A 13,565-nucleotide genomic window follows, 5' to 3' on the forward strand; every position below is an offset into this window, starting at 1 on the left:
AAGCTGTCAGCACAGAGCTGGATGCAGGGCTCAAACTCACAGACAGTGAAATCATGACCTGAGCTGAAGTTGGATGCTCAACCAAGTGAGCCACCCAGGTGCCTCTATGCTCCACGATTTTATTTATTTTTTATTAAAAAAAATTTTTTTTAACGTTAATTCATTTTTGAGAGACAGAGAGAGACAGAGCATGAGCGGGGAAGGGGCAGAGAGAGAGGGAGACCCAGAATCCGAAGCAGGCTCCAGGCTCTGAGCTGTCTGCACAGGGCCCAACATGGGGCTCGAACTCATGGACTGCGAGATCATGACCTGAGCCGAAGTCGGACGCTCAACCGACTGAGCCACCCAGGCGCCCCTATGCTCCACAGTCTTAAATCCAAACAATAAAAGTACCTCCCTCCAGGAATGTTAAAATTAAGGTCAAAGAACCTGGGGAGTAGAACTGAAGAAAAATTACAAACTCACCCTCCAGCTGCCTTTCCAAAGGAGAAGTCTTTAGATGAGAGTGTTTTTTATCATAAACTCTTTTTTAAACATCTCTGTCAACTGGGGCTCCTGGGTGATTCAGTCGATTAAGCACCGACTCTTGGTTTCAGTTCAGGTCATGACCTCACTGTTTCTGAGTTCGAGCTTTGCATCTGGCTCTGCGCTGACAGCACGGAGCCTGCTTGGGGTTCTCTCTCCCCCCTTCTCTGCCCCTTCCCCTGCTTGGTACCTCTCTCTCAAATAAATAAACATTTTAACAAGTTTAAAAAAACAAATAAACATCTCTGCCAATCCAAAAGAGCATGCCAGAACTTTTGGCATGAAAATACTGTAGACGCTGTATGGTCAATACATCGTTCCCCTTGGTCAACTGTGGTCGAGATGACCTCAGAGCGCCAGGCTGTGAGGTGGGGGCAGAGGAGGGAAAGGCCATCTGAAGGAGACATGTGGCTAATGGGAGTAGTTATTTCTAAATCAGCTTCCAGATCAGGTATCTGCAAAGCCATGGTCCTTCTGACAATTACTGCACTCCAGCCATACATGCTGGGTCTCCAATCAGAGTGAAACCAAAGATTCCAGAAGAGAAAACCTTGTGTTTTTTATTTCGTGTGTATACACGTGTGGGCATTTATGCCCATCGATACACCTTCCCAAGTATATTTCCCACTCTACTGGTTACTCGGCTGAGTTTCTCTGTTAGGAGAGTGCACAAGGGACATGTCAACCAAGAGTCACATGACAGTTTCAGCTCTTATGTCACTTTTTAAAGAAAGTTTATTTTGAAAGAGAGAGGGAGAAGGGGGAGGGTGGGGCAGAGAGAGAATGACAGAGAGAATCCCAAGCAGGCTGCATCAGCGCAGAGCCTGACATGGACCCTCATCCCACAAACAGCGAGATCACGACCTGAGCCAAAATCAAGAGTCGGACACCTAACCGACTGAGCCACCCAAGCGCCTTCTTGTTTCACTTTTTGAGTGATGCTATGAACTGTACCGAATTCATATGTGGAAGTTCTAATTCCCACTGTGGTGGTATTTGGGGGTGGCCCCTCTGGGAGGGTAACTAGGGTTAGATGAAGTCATGAGGGTGGGACGGTCATGAATGGGATCAGAGACCTCATGAGAAGAGACATCAGAGAGATTGCTCTCGCTCTCCCTCCCCACCACGTGAGGACACAGGGCCAAGGCGGCCAAGGCGGCTGTCTACAAGCCACGAAGAGAGCCCTCATGAGAACTCAACCAGGTTGGCACCCTGGTCTCAAACTTCCAGCCTCCAGAGTGTGAGAAAATAAATTTCTGTTGTTTAAGCTCCCCCGGTCTGTGGTGTTTCGTTACGGCAGCCCAAACTGACGAATACAGGTACACTTCCTTTAATTCGGCAAACGTACTGACCATCTCACATGAGCCGGGCACTAACCAATCCTGCAGGGCACAGAGAAATGAGTAGCACGCAGCACCTGCCGATAAGGAGTGCTTACCAGGGGCACAGAGTATGAGCTGGTGTGCATTTCAAAGAGCCAAAGCAGATGGTTTCCCTTTGCTGTCTCCCTCCTGGGCTCACAGGGTGGCAGCCTGTGGGCCTCAGTGACCATCAATTTACTGACGAAAGCGCCTGGGAATGACAGGGCTCGTGAAGGTACAGGCTGTTGCCAGCACCAGGGGGTCCCCGGCCACCCAGATACAGAGCATGTGATGCACAGGCCATGCCTGAATTTGGAAGATACTACTGCAGATTTTTTAATTGCTGGGCGCCATACTTTATCTGTCCAAATGATTGCCATTCCTTTCAAAGCCGTCACGGGATTTCTATGACCCCTGCTAATGCTCACAACATTTTTGATAATCTTTCGGGATGCCTGTGAAACCCGTGTCACATATGGAAAAGCATCCTGACTGGTGAGAAATCTCTTTGCACTCAGAATGGACCCGAGTTTTTTCTAAGTGGCAAAAGTCACTTAAAATCAATTGTTGTAAGTGGGACAGAGGTGGGGGAGGTGAGCACGCTGGGTCACACTGGTCTTACAATATGGGGTGATTACTGTGGGTTCTTGGGGGTTATGGGGAGGTTTCTGGCCCAAACTTGGAAATGACAGGAGTAGTAGTTCCTTCCCTTTGAGAGTTAAACGTTAAAGCCAACATCTCAACAGAATTGATCAGAGACACGGAAACTTACCCAGGAAGTGAAAGAATTACTCTCAGGGCTAGTATAGTTTTTTCTAGAACATGATTAAGCGTAGTAATCGTTCTATGGAAGGGGCGGGGTGAGTGGAAGGTGTGTGTGGGGAGAGGAATGCAGGGGGAAGGAAACGTGGTCTTAGCCAACAGGCCTTGAATATTGAGGCCCCGGAAGTAAGGCCGTTTACATGGCGGACGTGGAGGCCTGGAGTTACTCTAGCTGACGATATGAAATGCTCATCCATGTAACTCTCCTTCTAACGCCACTCCTTCTGAAGAATTCACTGAGGCAATGCTGAGTCCTAGATATGGTGCTGAGTAACTCTCCCATATGACCGCCTTACCATCTAGCATAAGAGTCTATCATTCCTTTTGCCAGTGGAGATCCTGAGACTTGGAGAGATTAGTCAGGCCGTCCTGGGTCTCACAGCAAAGCCAGGATTCCAGACAAAGTCAGGCCAGACTCAAGGGCCACGTGCATCACGTCTCTGCCATCTTGCCTCTGCTGACTCAGTTCTTGGGTGAGAAGTCAAAGGCCCCTGTGCCCTGAGGGCCCTGTGTGGGTGAGGGTGATATCACTCACCTGAAGCCAGTACACTCACACTATGGATTTACACACCGGTACTTTGAACTCGGGTAATGTGAATCTTCCCCCGAGGATGAACCATCATGTTTCTGAGAGCTTAAGAACGGACTTGACATGCTGAAGAAATCACCAGAGTAATGGATGCCATTCTAGGAGCCTCGTGACGGACTTGTGGCTGCTCTGTGGTGACACAGCCCTGTGATTTACCCTGTAACCACAACCCTGTCCGCAGTAAGAAAACGAATTTTCTCGGTGAGTTGTAAACTGAAGGCAACCACCAGGCTCTGAGCTCTAGCCGCACCACCAGGATAACCTCTGTCGCCTCCAACTACCTCTTTTAAAGAACCGTATGCATATCTTGCTTAAAAAGTGAAAAGGGTGAGTCCCGTTACTTTTATACAAAGGCTATCAGAGGTCCTATGTGCCATGCTCCGTGAAAAGCCTAAATTTATTAGCCACAGTTTACGAAGAGGGAAATAAAGGCACTGAAGGGGAAGATAACAGATCCCAGAAGATGCGGAGGGGACAGCTCCTGAATCTGAGGCTCCTGTGGAAGCCACACTCTCTTCCTCCGCTGTCACGGTGACCGGCGACACGGCCGCAGGAAGGTGCCGCATCGGTGAGAAGGAAGACTCCGGCCCCACGGGCCTGATGGATGTGTAGTGTGAGCGGGAAACAAACCGCACCGTTAAGCCCCTGTGACGTCTGGGGCTGTGTGTCATCCCAGCATAACCCGGCCTACCCTGATTGATTCAGGCAGCGTATCAATTACTCTCTAATTCTCTGTATGGTTGGTTTAAAAACCACTTAAGGCTTCAGCTCTGTGATTTCCTGATCTTGCAACCTGAGACAATATCCCACCTCGACACCATGATGATTAATGTGCTACATGGTTCCGAACATTTCTTAAACTCGTTTAGAGAAAGTTGCTGGTAAGCACAAAGCTTTGGGCCATGATGTACTTGGAAGGGATGTTTACAGAAGCCTTGCTGATTGCACTTTGCTGGTTACTTGCACTGTAAACATTCGTGGGGCTTTGCAGGGGCCAGGCGGGGAGCGAAGACAGAAAGGCAGCCTGTGGCCCAGTCGAGCCCTACAGGACATACCGGGCAAGCTGTGCGCATGTCAGGTCAGAAGCCGGCCGCTCTGGGTCACTGGGGTGTCCTGGCCTGATGAGGTCAGTGCATTTAAGTCTGGCTTCCTCCCAGTCTGTAATTAACTATGCTCACTCGAGAGCTTCCCCCTTTGCATTTTTTTTTTTTCCTCAGGTTCTTTTTTCATTTGTCCTTCTACGTTTTTATTCCTCCTTATGCATGACAAATGGAACCTCTTTGTAAATGTCCCTCTCACAATGTGCTGCCTGATGGAGCTGCTCATGATGTTAGCAAGATGGCCTTTCTGGGGCTTAGAAGCCTGGGTTTCGGTCACATTCTTCAGGGGAAAGGGCAGGGTAGCTCTTTGGCATTGTGGTCTCACTCTGCCACCCCGATCTCAGTTCCGCAGGGCTCTGGACTATTCCGGTGGCAAATGTGCTCAGACCCGGCACACGGGGGCTTCCAGAACGAGCCCTGCCTAATGACTGGTCCGCCTCCCAACGTGGGACACGATCAAAGAACACTTCCTGCGGATGCAGGGCTCTGAAGTGCTGTAGGCATGTCCCCAAGACGATGATCCTTCCAAGTGACCTCTGTGAGCCACCCTGGCACAACCCAGAGAGAGGAACTGGATGATCGGTGGCACCCTGTCTCCACTCCGATTTTCCCCACAATATTTCACCATTGCTCACATATTATACTGTCTCTTTAAACTCAACACGACTATATCCCAGATAGACGCTCGTGGACAAACTATAATCTCTCTGAGCGTATCTTCATCTCTAAAATCACCAGCAAGATCCAGGAACTGGATTCCTGCCCTAAAACATTCACCTTGATGTCATTATTAAAAGTAGTTTCTTTCTTCTCTAAAAAAACCACCCAACCTTCTCACGGTCTATCCACCTATTCTGCAAAGCTTTACAGCCATTCTGTACCCCCACCTTGATCTCTCAAATCCAGTCAGTTTCTAAGTTACCTAACCTCTCTGTGCCTCAGTTTCCTCAGCTGCAAAATGGGGATGGTGACTGTACCCACGTCCCAGGACTGTTCTGAGGATTAAATGAATTCACTTTGATCTACACAAAGTACGTAGGCAGTGCCTGGCACCAAGTGAGTGTCCTATAAGTTCATTATTATTTCAGACCCTCATTAGCTCACCTATGAATTATTATAATAACCTTCTAAATGGTGTCAGTTGCTGAATGCCAGCCTGGTATTTCAGGCCACCCTTTGACTCTAGATCCAATTTATCTATGCAAACTCACTCTACCCAGTTCCCTATAAAAGAACTCACTTCTGTTCAATCTTTTTGTATTGGTGTAAGGGAAACGCCAATCTCATTTTGACTTCCTAAACTTTTGCCCACACCATCCTCTCTCCTCCCCCTCCCCATGTAAATTTATCCTGTTCAAGGCCCACTTCTTCCAGGAGGCCCTCCCTGACCACACCACCGCCAAATGGTCTCTTTTCCCTCCGGATTTCTGTAACATTTGCCAGGCGTACCTCAATCACCCTTGGCACGCAGGCTCTCGTGCTGCGGTGAATTTAATGTAATTTGAAAACTTTCCAATTGTGGGAGAATACTCATAAAACCCACCATCTTCACAACTTGTAGGTATCCAGTTCAATACTGTGAAGCATAATCAGTAGGTGAACATATTGGACACGTACAATATATCAGGCATACTGTTACACAACCCATCTCCACAACATCTTCCTCTTGCAAACAGAAACTCTGTTCCCATTAAACAACAACTCCCCACCCCTCCTCCCCTAGCCCCTTGCAACCACCATTCTGTTTTCCATTGCTACCGTCTGACTGCTCTAGGTTCCTCATATAGGGGTGATTATACGGTATTTATCCTTTTGTGCCTTGCTTTTCTTCCTTAGCATAATATCCTCAAGGTTCATCCCTGTTACAGCAGGTGGCAGAATATCCTCCCTTCTCAAGGCGAAGTAACATTCCACTGTACGGAGAGGCCACGTTTTGCTTATCCATTCATGTGTTGATGGACACTTGGGCTGCCTCCATGTTTTGGCTGTTGTCAATAACGCCGTGTGAACACAGTGGATTTTGTGTGATGGGATTTGTTGCACCCTATAACGGGCAGAAGGGTGGCCCGCAGAAGGCCCCCTAATCTCTGGGAACATGTATTACCCTACATCCCAAAAGATGTAACTTGCGAGAGGGAAAGTTTATCCTGGATTATCCAGGTGACCCTGAATGAATGACGTGGATCCTTCTAGGGCAGAGGCAGAGGGAGTTTTGACATAGGGACACACACACCATAGAAGGTCACGTGGAGAAGGCAAGACTGGAGTGACAAAGCCACGTGTCAAGGAAGGCTGGAAACCACCAGCAGGTTGGAGACGCAAGGAACGGGTTTTCCCCTCAAGCCTCTGGAGGAAGGCACAGCCTGGCCAACAGACTGACTTCAACTCTGCCTTCCAGAACTGCAAGAGAACATGTCCCTGTAATTTTTTCCCTGCAGTTTGTTTATTTTGAGCGAGCGCGCACGAGTGGGGAAGGGACACACAGAGAGGGAGGGAGAGTGTGTTTCTGTAATTTGTTTTCGAGTTTGTTTATTTTGAGAGGGAGAATCCCAAGCAGGCACTGTGCTGTCGAGCCCAGCACAGGGCTCGAACTCCAGAACAGTGAGATCATGACCTGAAGCAAAATCAGGAGTTGGACTCCCAACCGACCGAGCCACCCAGATGCCTGCTTCTCTGATTTTAAGCCACCGAGTTTGTGGGTGGTTTGTGATGGCAGCCTTAAGAAACTAACACACATGCTCGGACTGAAACCCCAAAAATCTGGTATCCCCCATAGTGCCTGACATACAGTTCCCGACAGCAGGAAACTCTACCCCGGGTAGCTGGTTGAGGCTTGAGTAAAAGGGATCTTTGATTAGTATCTGAGTTCTCTCTTTATAATAGTGTTGACTTTCCAGGCAAGGAAGCCATACCCACAAGTCCAGGTGGGGAAGCCTCTTTCTCAGAGCCGCCCCTGGGTCAGTCAATGGCACAGTGGGTTTCAACTCAGGGGACTCTCCCCTCCAGCCCTTGCCTGTCATGGGGGCATTGCATAGATCCTAAATCAAGGGAATTGCCACTTCTGAATTAATTGCATTAAGAAGAAGGAAAACATCACACGGCTCCCATCTGTGCTTGGGGGGCAACCAAGGCCGTAAGGCCCCAAGACTGACCCCTCCCTTGCTTTCCTCCCCAAGGCCATTTAGGACAATCCACTTCTCGTACTGTGTGCACAGGGACCACTGGGTGGCCAGCAGCATTGCTGGCCGGGCCCCCATGAAACAGCGATTCCCTGCCCGGCAGCGGCCATGGCTGGGCAGGCGGCAGAAGGTGCGGGAAGAAACGCAGTCATTCTGCCCTTTCTTTCCAAGTTCTCTGGAAACCTAGAGGGAGGGAGGGGTGCAGAAGGGCGGCTCCAAACACAGACGTCTGAGTCTGCAGCCTCTTTGAAGCCCTGCCTGTTACTGTTTCCCCAGCAGCTGGGAGCCTGTCTCTTGCCTCCCCCTGCCCCTGGGGGCTCTGTAATAAGCAGGGCCAGTGCTCATCGGCTGCCCATTATTCCTGGGGAGGGGGAGCCGGTGATGGAGAGAAAGAATGAAGTCATTCTGCACGGGGACAAGGGTCTGGCGGCCCTCCCCTTCCCGGCCACCCTCTAGATGCTTCGGCTGATTAGCTGGGGAGGCCGGCTTCCTTCCTGCCCTCTGAGCACGGCCCTGGGGTCTGTGACAGGGGCAAACGGAGGCCACCTCCTCTCTGCAGGCTGATGTGAAGAAGCATGGGTTCTGGGGCTTTTCAGGCCCGTGGGATAGGTAGCAGGGGTCCCGTAGTTAAGTTGGTCCTGCCAGAGAGAGCATCTCTATGTAGAGGTCCCCATCCGGCCAGAGGACCCGAGACAAACCGCTGTATTTGCAGCTGAGGAATGGCCGGCAGCGGCCACGGCCACCATTAGGCGCTTCTGTTTACGGGTGTGGCCCCTGTCCCACAGCTGTACTAGGTGCTTTACACAAACTGATGGGTCAGCCCTCACCAGAAGCCTGGGGAGAGCATGCCTGATGCAGGAGGGAGCTGGGGGGGGGGGGGACGTGTTGCAGAAGTAACTGGCAAACACACACTAGTGACTGGCAGATCTTAGCCGAACAGCAAGATCACCCTGGAATGCTCGATCCTATAAAGATCTGGGCAGACCAAGCACCCACTTAACTTCCAGGGGAGGAAACGAAGGCACAGCGGGTGCGGACCTACAAGGACGAGGGAGGTCCCTTAACTGCCAGCACAGGTAGGGCTGGGGTCCAAGCACCCACCGCAGCCCCTGGGCCCTTCTCTGGTTCTGTGTAAGCAGGGACCATACGGGTTGTTTGAGAAAGGGCCACAAAGTTCTGGAGCAGGAAGCACAAAAGTGACAAGGGGTATCCCGGCAGGCAGAAGGCGGTCATTTGCACACATTCTGCTAAGGTCCAGGTTTCCTGGCCTCTCCCCGGCTCTCCCTCCTGCTGCTCCCCACCCCCTACCCTGTTCGTCAGCACCATCATTTTCTGCAGGCCTCCTCCTGCTGGGTTCTGGGCTGCAAGCTGCACTTATATCGTCCAATTCAATCTTCAAAACAATCCTGCAGTGGTTTCTGAATGAGGACACGGGGGGCTTATGAGTGTTAGCATGCCCAAGGTCATAACCCCCCCAAGGGCAACAGGGCATAGGAAAGGCGTGAGTCTGGGAGCGACTCCAAAGCTTTGGCTTTAAAGACTGGGTACAGATCCAGCAAGTAACATAAACAGTGCAATCAGGAGGGGACTGAAGCTGCTTTTTCTAGATGCAATAGGATTTTGCCTGACCGTAAGTTCCTGGAGGGCAGGGATCAGGTTTTAGGAAATATCATAGCCCTGCAACCTAGCACCGTGCCTGACACACAGCAGGTGCCTAATAAAGGTTTCTCACCGGCAGACTGGGATACACTAAAGGGTCCCGTAGCTGAGTGTTACAGCAGCCTCGCAGGGAAGCAGACCACAGGCCAGGATGACACCCACCAGCTCTCTAAAGCACAGGACCACCGGGCAGAGACTGTGTGTGGCTGTGCTGAGTGACGTGGGGCCAGATGCCACGTGCTTGGATGTGACGGAGTCGCCTGGTTTCGACAGGATGCCACGATGCGTACTTTGGCAATGTGACTCGTAAGCCCAAGAAGAGATGTGTCGTGTCTGTACTCCTCACCCTTATTTCAGTGCACCTCTTCCTCCTACGGACTTACTCCCTGACATCAGCTACAGTCACAATCTCACAACTGGCTCCTTGAATGGCTTCCCTCCCCCTCCTCCCTGTCCTCTCTCCTGCCGACAGACAGACTTTGTCATTTAGCCTAGAGACGGGGACTCCCGGGGGACAGCCCTTTTGGGTTCCTGTGCAATTCCTGAAGACTATTCTTTCTACTACGCTATTGTAGCCCCTTGTTCTCTTCCTCTTATTTCCACATGGCTTCTTCCCACATTCTGCTAAGATACAGCTTGATCTCAGGTTCAGAAAAGTTGGGGTTGGTATCAGCCTGGGACGCAGAGGTTTTCTCATCCGTGCATTTGAATGATGCCCAATGGGAAGGCTTTGACAGGCGTACATAATTACTGCTCCTCCAGAAATGCAAAGTGCTTTTGCCAGCCGGCTGGGGAGCCTGCTTTATTCAGGATCTGCCCCCCCTGGGACCCTGGGCGGGCGGGCAGGTGTTCATTAGGGAGAGCCTGCTGATTAACACAGTAGCCCCCAGACGCCAGCCCGCTCACGGCAATGTCACAAGGACACTGCCACCCTTGCAGGGTGGCTCTCCTCGGCAGCCTCTTTGCATTAATGAAATAATAACTGTTTCGCTGAGGCGAAAGCACAGACACACAACAGTCAACGTGGCTCCATCGGATAAAGCTGCCAAGTCAATTCTGAGATATTTCTAGCAAAGATGGGGACGCTGAGGTTCCTGGGATTCAAGCTTCCCCTTCCACAGGCATCACGTCTACCACTTCTCATTTGCTCCTGTAAAAAAAACCCAAAAAACAAACAAACAAAAAAAACCTGCTCTGCAACCCCATTATAACCCTGTCTGGTCCTCCAGTGAGTTATACATCACGATTTCGGATGTGAACTGCTCATACACTCATTGGGAGCTGAAGTGTGTTCTCCAGGATCAAACTGGAAGATTAGTTCCTTTTCCAGTCGGCGAAATGGCCCCAGGACCCAATCAAACTGGAGGTCTTCAAGGCTTGGCACGTTGACCCCATTCTCTTTGCTTGGTGTTCAGGGAAGAGTCGAGAAGAACACTGTTCAAGAGCATCTTGAAACTGCATCTTTGAAATGGGCTCTGTGTGGAACGTACGGGGGCCATGATGCTTCAGGCCAGCCTCAGTCATTCCCTCCGTCAATGTTATGGTCAGCGGCAGCTAGGAGCCCTTAGGAGCGTCACTTGCAAAGGCACCGTGTGGCCACAGAGCAGAGAGCAGTAGTAAAGGTGGAGCCATTTGCACAGATCGGTAGGTTGATCTGCTAACCTTTCCAGTGTAATGCAGAGAAGAGGCGTCCCCTGCCTGGAGCGTGGCTGGTGTTCAGACGATGTGGCCTGCCTTCTAGTGTGACAGTGGTGGGAGTGGGGAGTTCGTGAGGGTGTAAGGTTCACGTGTTCCTTTGTGAAATCTGAGCCGTGGACTTAGAGTCAGGCCACAGGGCTCGGAAAGACAATTCTACCCGGTGTGTATGCTGCTCAACCTTTACTGTTGCTTTGAGACCCTGGGACAACAATATCGAGGCTTGGAGTTGTTGTGAGAATCAATACCGGATCATTCACTCATACAGTGCCTGGTGCGTGGAAGGTGCTCGATAAAAGTAGGCTCTTCTTTTCTCTTTCGATCAGTAACTGAATCCCCATAAAAATCACAGAGCCTCTCACTGCTTTGCCAAGGACCCACTCCGATCAGAATCTCAACCCTCTCTGGATTGAGCCGTCATATCCTCTATCTCAGGAGCCATGACTGGACCATCACTACGCAGTGAGGAGAACAGAAAGCAGATGACCTCCCTTGGAATTCAACTTGTTTGGGCAGACTTGCCCTCAACAGCATGGCTTCTCCGCTCCCGGGGGTCTGCTCAGTAACAGCCCCCGCCTCCATGCACCGGAGGACCTTACCTGCTCACACCTGTCCCTGCCTCCCGCCCCTTCGGTTACCAGCTACAAGAGACAGGAGCCTCGCTCCGGCTCCAGGGAGATGCCCGGAGACATGTCACTGGCCTGCCAATGTTTGTCAGCATTTTAATTTGGAAGTTCCCCGAGCCTTCTCCCTGTGGATCCTTCCCCCGTTTCTCCTGCAAACTGCTGGCAGGTACATGCTGGGGAGATACACCGCGCTCTGCTGGGGACGTCATTTCCAGTATGATTAGAAAGGCACTCTCCCTGGGTGGGGTAGGAGTGACAGAGACATGCAGCTCCCGGTGTCCCGGGAGGCGAAGGAGGGAAGATCAACTTTGCTGAAAAATATTTATTCCCGAAGAGCGGTTTCATTAAAGTCGCACGGGCAACGATGCCAAAGGCCCCGCCCCCCCTCCCCCCATCACGCTAATTACGCGGATGAGAACAGACGACGTGCCGCAGGGTCCAGAGAAAAAGTGTGCGTTCGTAATACCCTCCTTCTCGGATCAAAAATATTATCTTATTATTTGCCACTCCCGCCCCCGACCACTTCCAGATTTGGAGGAGGCTTATAACATTTTAAATGGCCTAAAATAGGGGGATTAAGAACATATTGTAAGACAGAGGCCACGGGAGGATCGGGCACGGGAGATAAACGAATTCCTGCCACCGTCCCAGACTGTATGTACCAGGCTACTCAGGGCAAGTTCGTTAGCAGGCTGAGGGGGCAGGCTAAGTGCACGCACACGCCCTTTCCTGGAAGGTGCATCAGAGAAGGAACCTGTCGTACGATTCCATGCGTGAGGGCCAGGAGATAACATGTCTTCTACCCAGTTTCCAGGAACGAAAGAGACGTAGCTCATGTGAGATGTTTCATACGCTAGCCCCTGACAAAGCCCAGGACGCAGACGCTAGGCACCATTTTTGCTGCTTGGAGCAGACGTTAAGACCGTTTCTCAAGACCGGATGGTATATTCTGGGGAGCAGTCTTAGACATTTTCCTAAGAGAACGTGGCCAGAAATTTTGGAGGCCATATTTTATTAGGTTTTAAACCCACGCTTATGTCAGACGTGAGCAGTCTGGCATGGACATTCTGTCTCGATTCTACAGCCAAGCCACATAAGAACGGTGAAGTCAGTCCCAATTCAGGCAAAGCAAAACAGCCTCCTGCAGACCGATAAGACGAGAGGAAGGAATCATGTTCAAAAAATCACACTCAAAAAAGTGAAAGCAGGTGAAAGCAGGTGAACGGAGCCAAGTGCCCTTGGATCTGAGCGGGATGGACTGGAGGGGCTGGCAGTCGGCCAGGAGGCAGGGAATGGCCTGGGTCCACCCTTCCTCTTGGGCGGGTCCATAGGCACGCCCCGAGGAGATGGCCCAGGGGAGGCCCCACCACCGGAAGGGTAGGTGGGAGAGCGGGAGGGAGAAGGGGGTCTCTTTGCCCCCAGCAGCTTTCTGCTCTTTACGTCCGGGCTCACCCCTGCACATCTGCTCCCACAGCCTCCATGCCTCCTCTGCTTTCTCCACGACCCAAACCGCCTCTCATTCGGGACCCTGCGCAGTGACCCCTGTGCAGACAGCTGCCTTCAGCTCACCCCCCGTCTGGTGCCTGTCTGGTGCCCTGGCATCTCCATGGCTGGTGCAACTCGCGGAGGTACACACGCCTCTCGTGACGCACTTGCCCCACGACATTCTCACTGTTGTTCACAGTCTATTTCTTTCCAAGAATGACCACACCTTGGGAGCAAGAACGGTGTCGTATGTTCATTTCTATTACGTTTGGCCCAAGTGGGCAGTGGACGGAGTTCATGTGGTTCATCCATCCATGGATGGATTCAAGAATCCATAGGGGCGCCTGGGTGGCTTGATCGGTTAAGTGTCCGGCTTCGGCTCAGGTCATGATCTCACTGTTCGTGAGTTCAAGCCCCACGTCAGGCTCTGTGCTGACAGCTCAGAGCCTGGAGCCTGTTTCAGATTCTGTGTCTCCCTCTCTCTCTGCCCCTCCCCTGTTCATGCTCTGTCTCTCTCTGTCTCA

At 51.3% G+C, this 13,565-nt stretch overlaps 1 protein-coding gene across 10 annotated transcripts in view; it reads right to left on the minus strand.

Annotated features, from left to right (window-relative positions):
- FRMD4A (FERM domain containing 4A) overlaps window positions 1–13,565 on the minus strand; it is a 606,423-nt gene that overhangs the window by 145,892 nt on the left and 446,966 nt on the right. The window lies entirely within an intron of this gene.

Source organism: Acinonyx jubatus, chromosome B4 (genome assembly GCF_027475565.1).
Source record: "Acinonyx jubatus isolate Ajub_Pintada_27869175 chromosome B4, VMU_Ajub_asm_v1.0, whole genome shotgun sequence".
Taxonomy (NCBI): Eukaryota; Metazoa; Chordata; class Mammalia; order Carnivora; family Felidae; genus Acinonyx; species Acinonyx jubatus.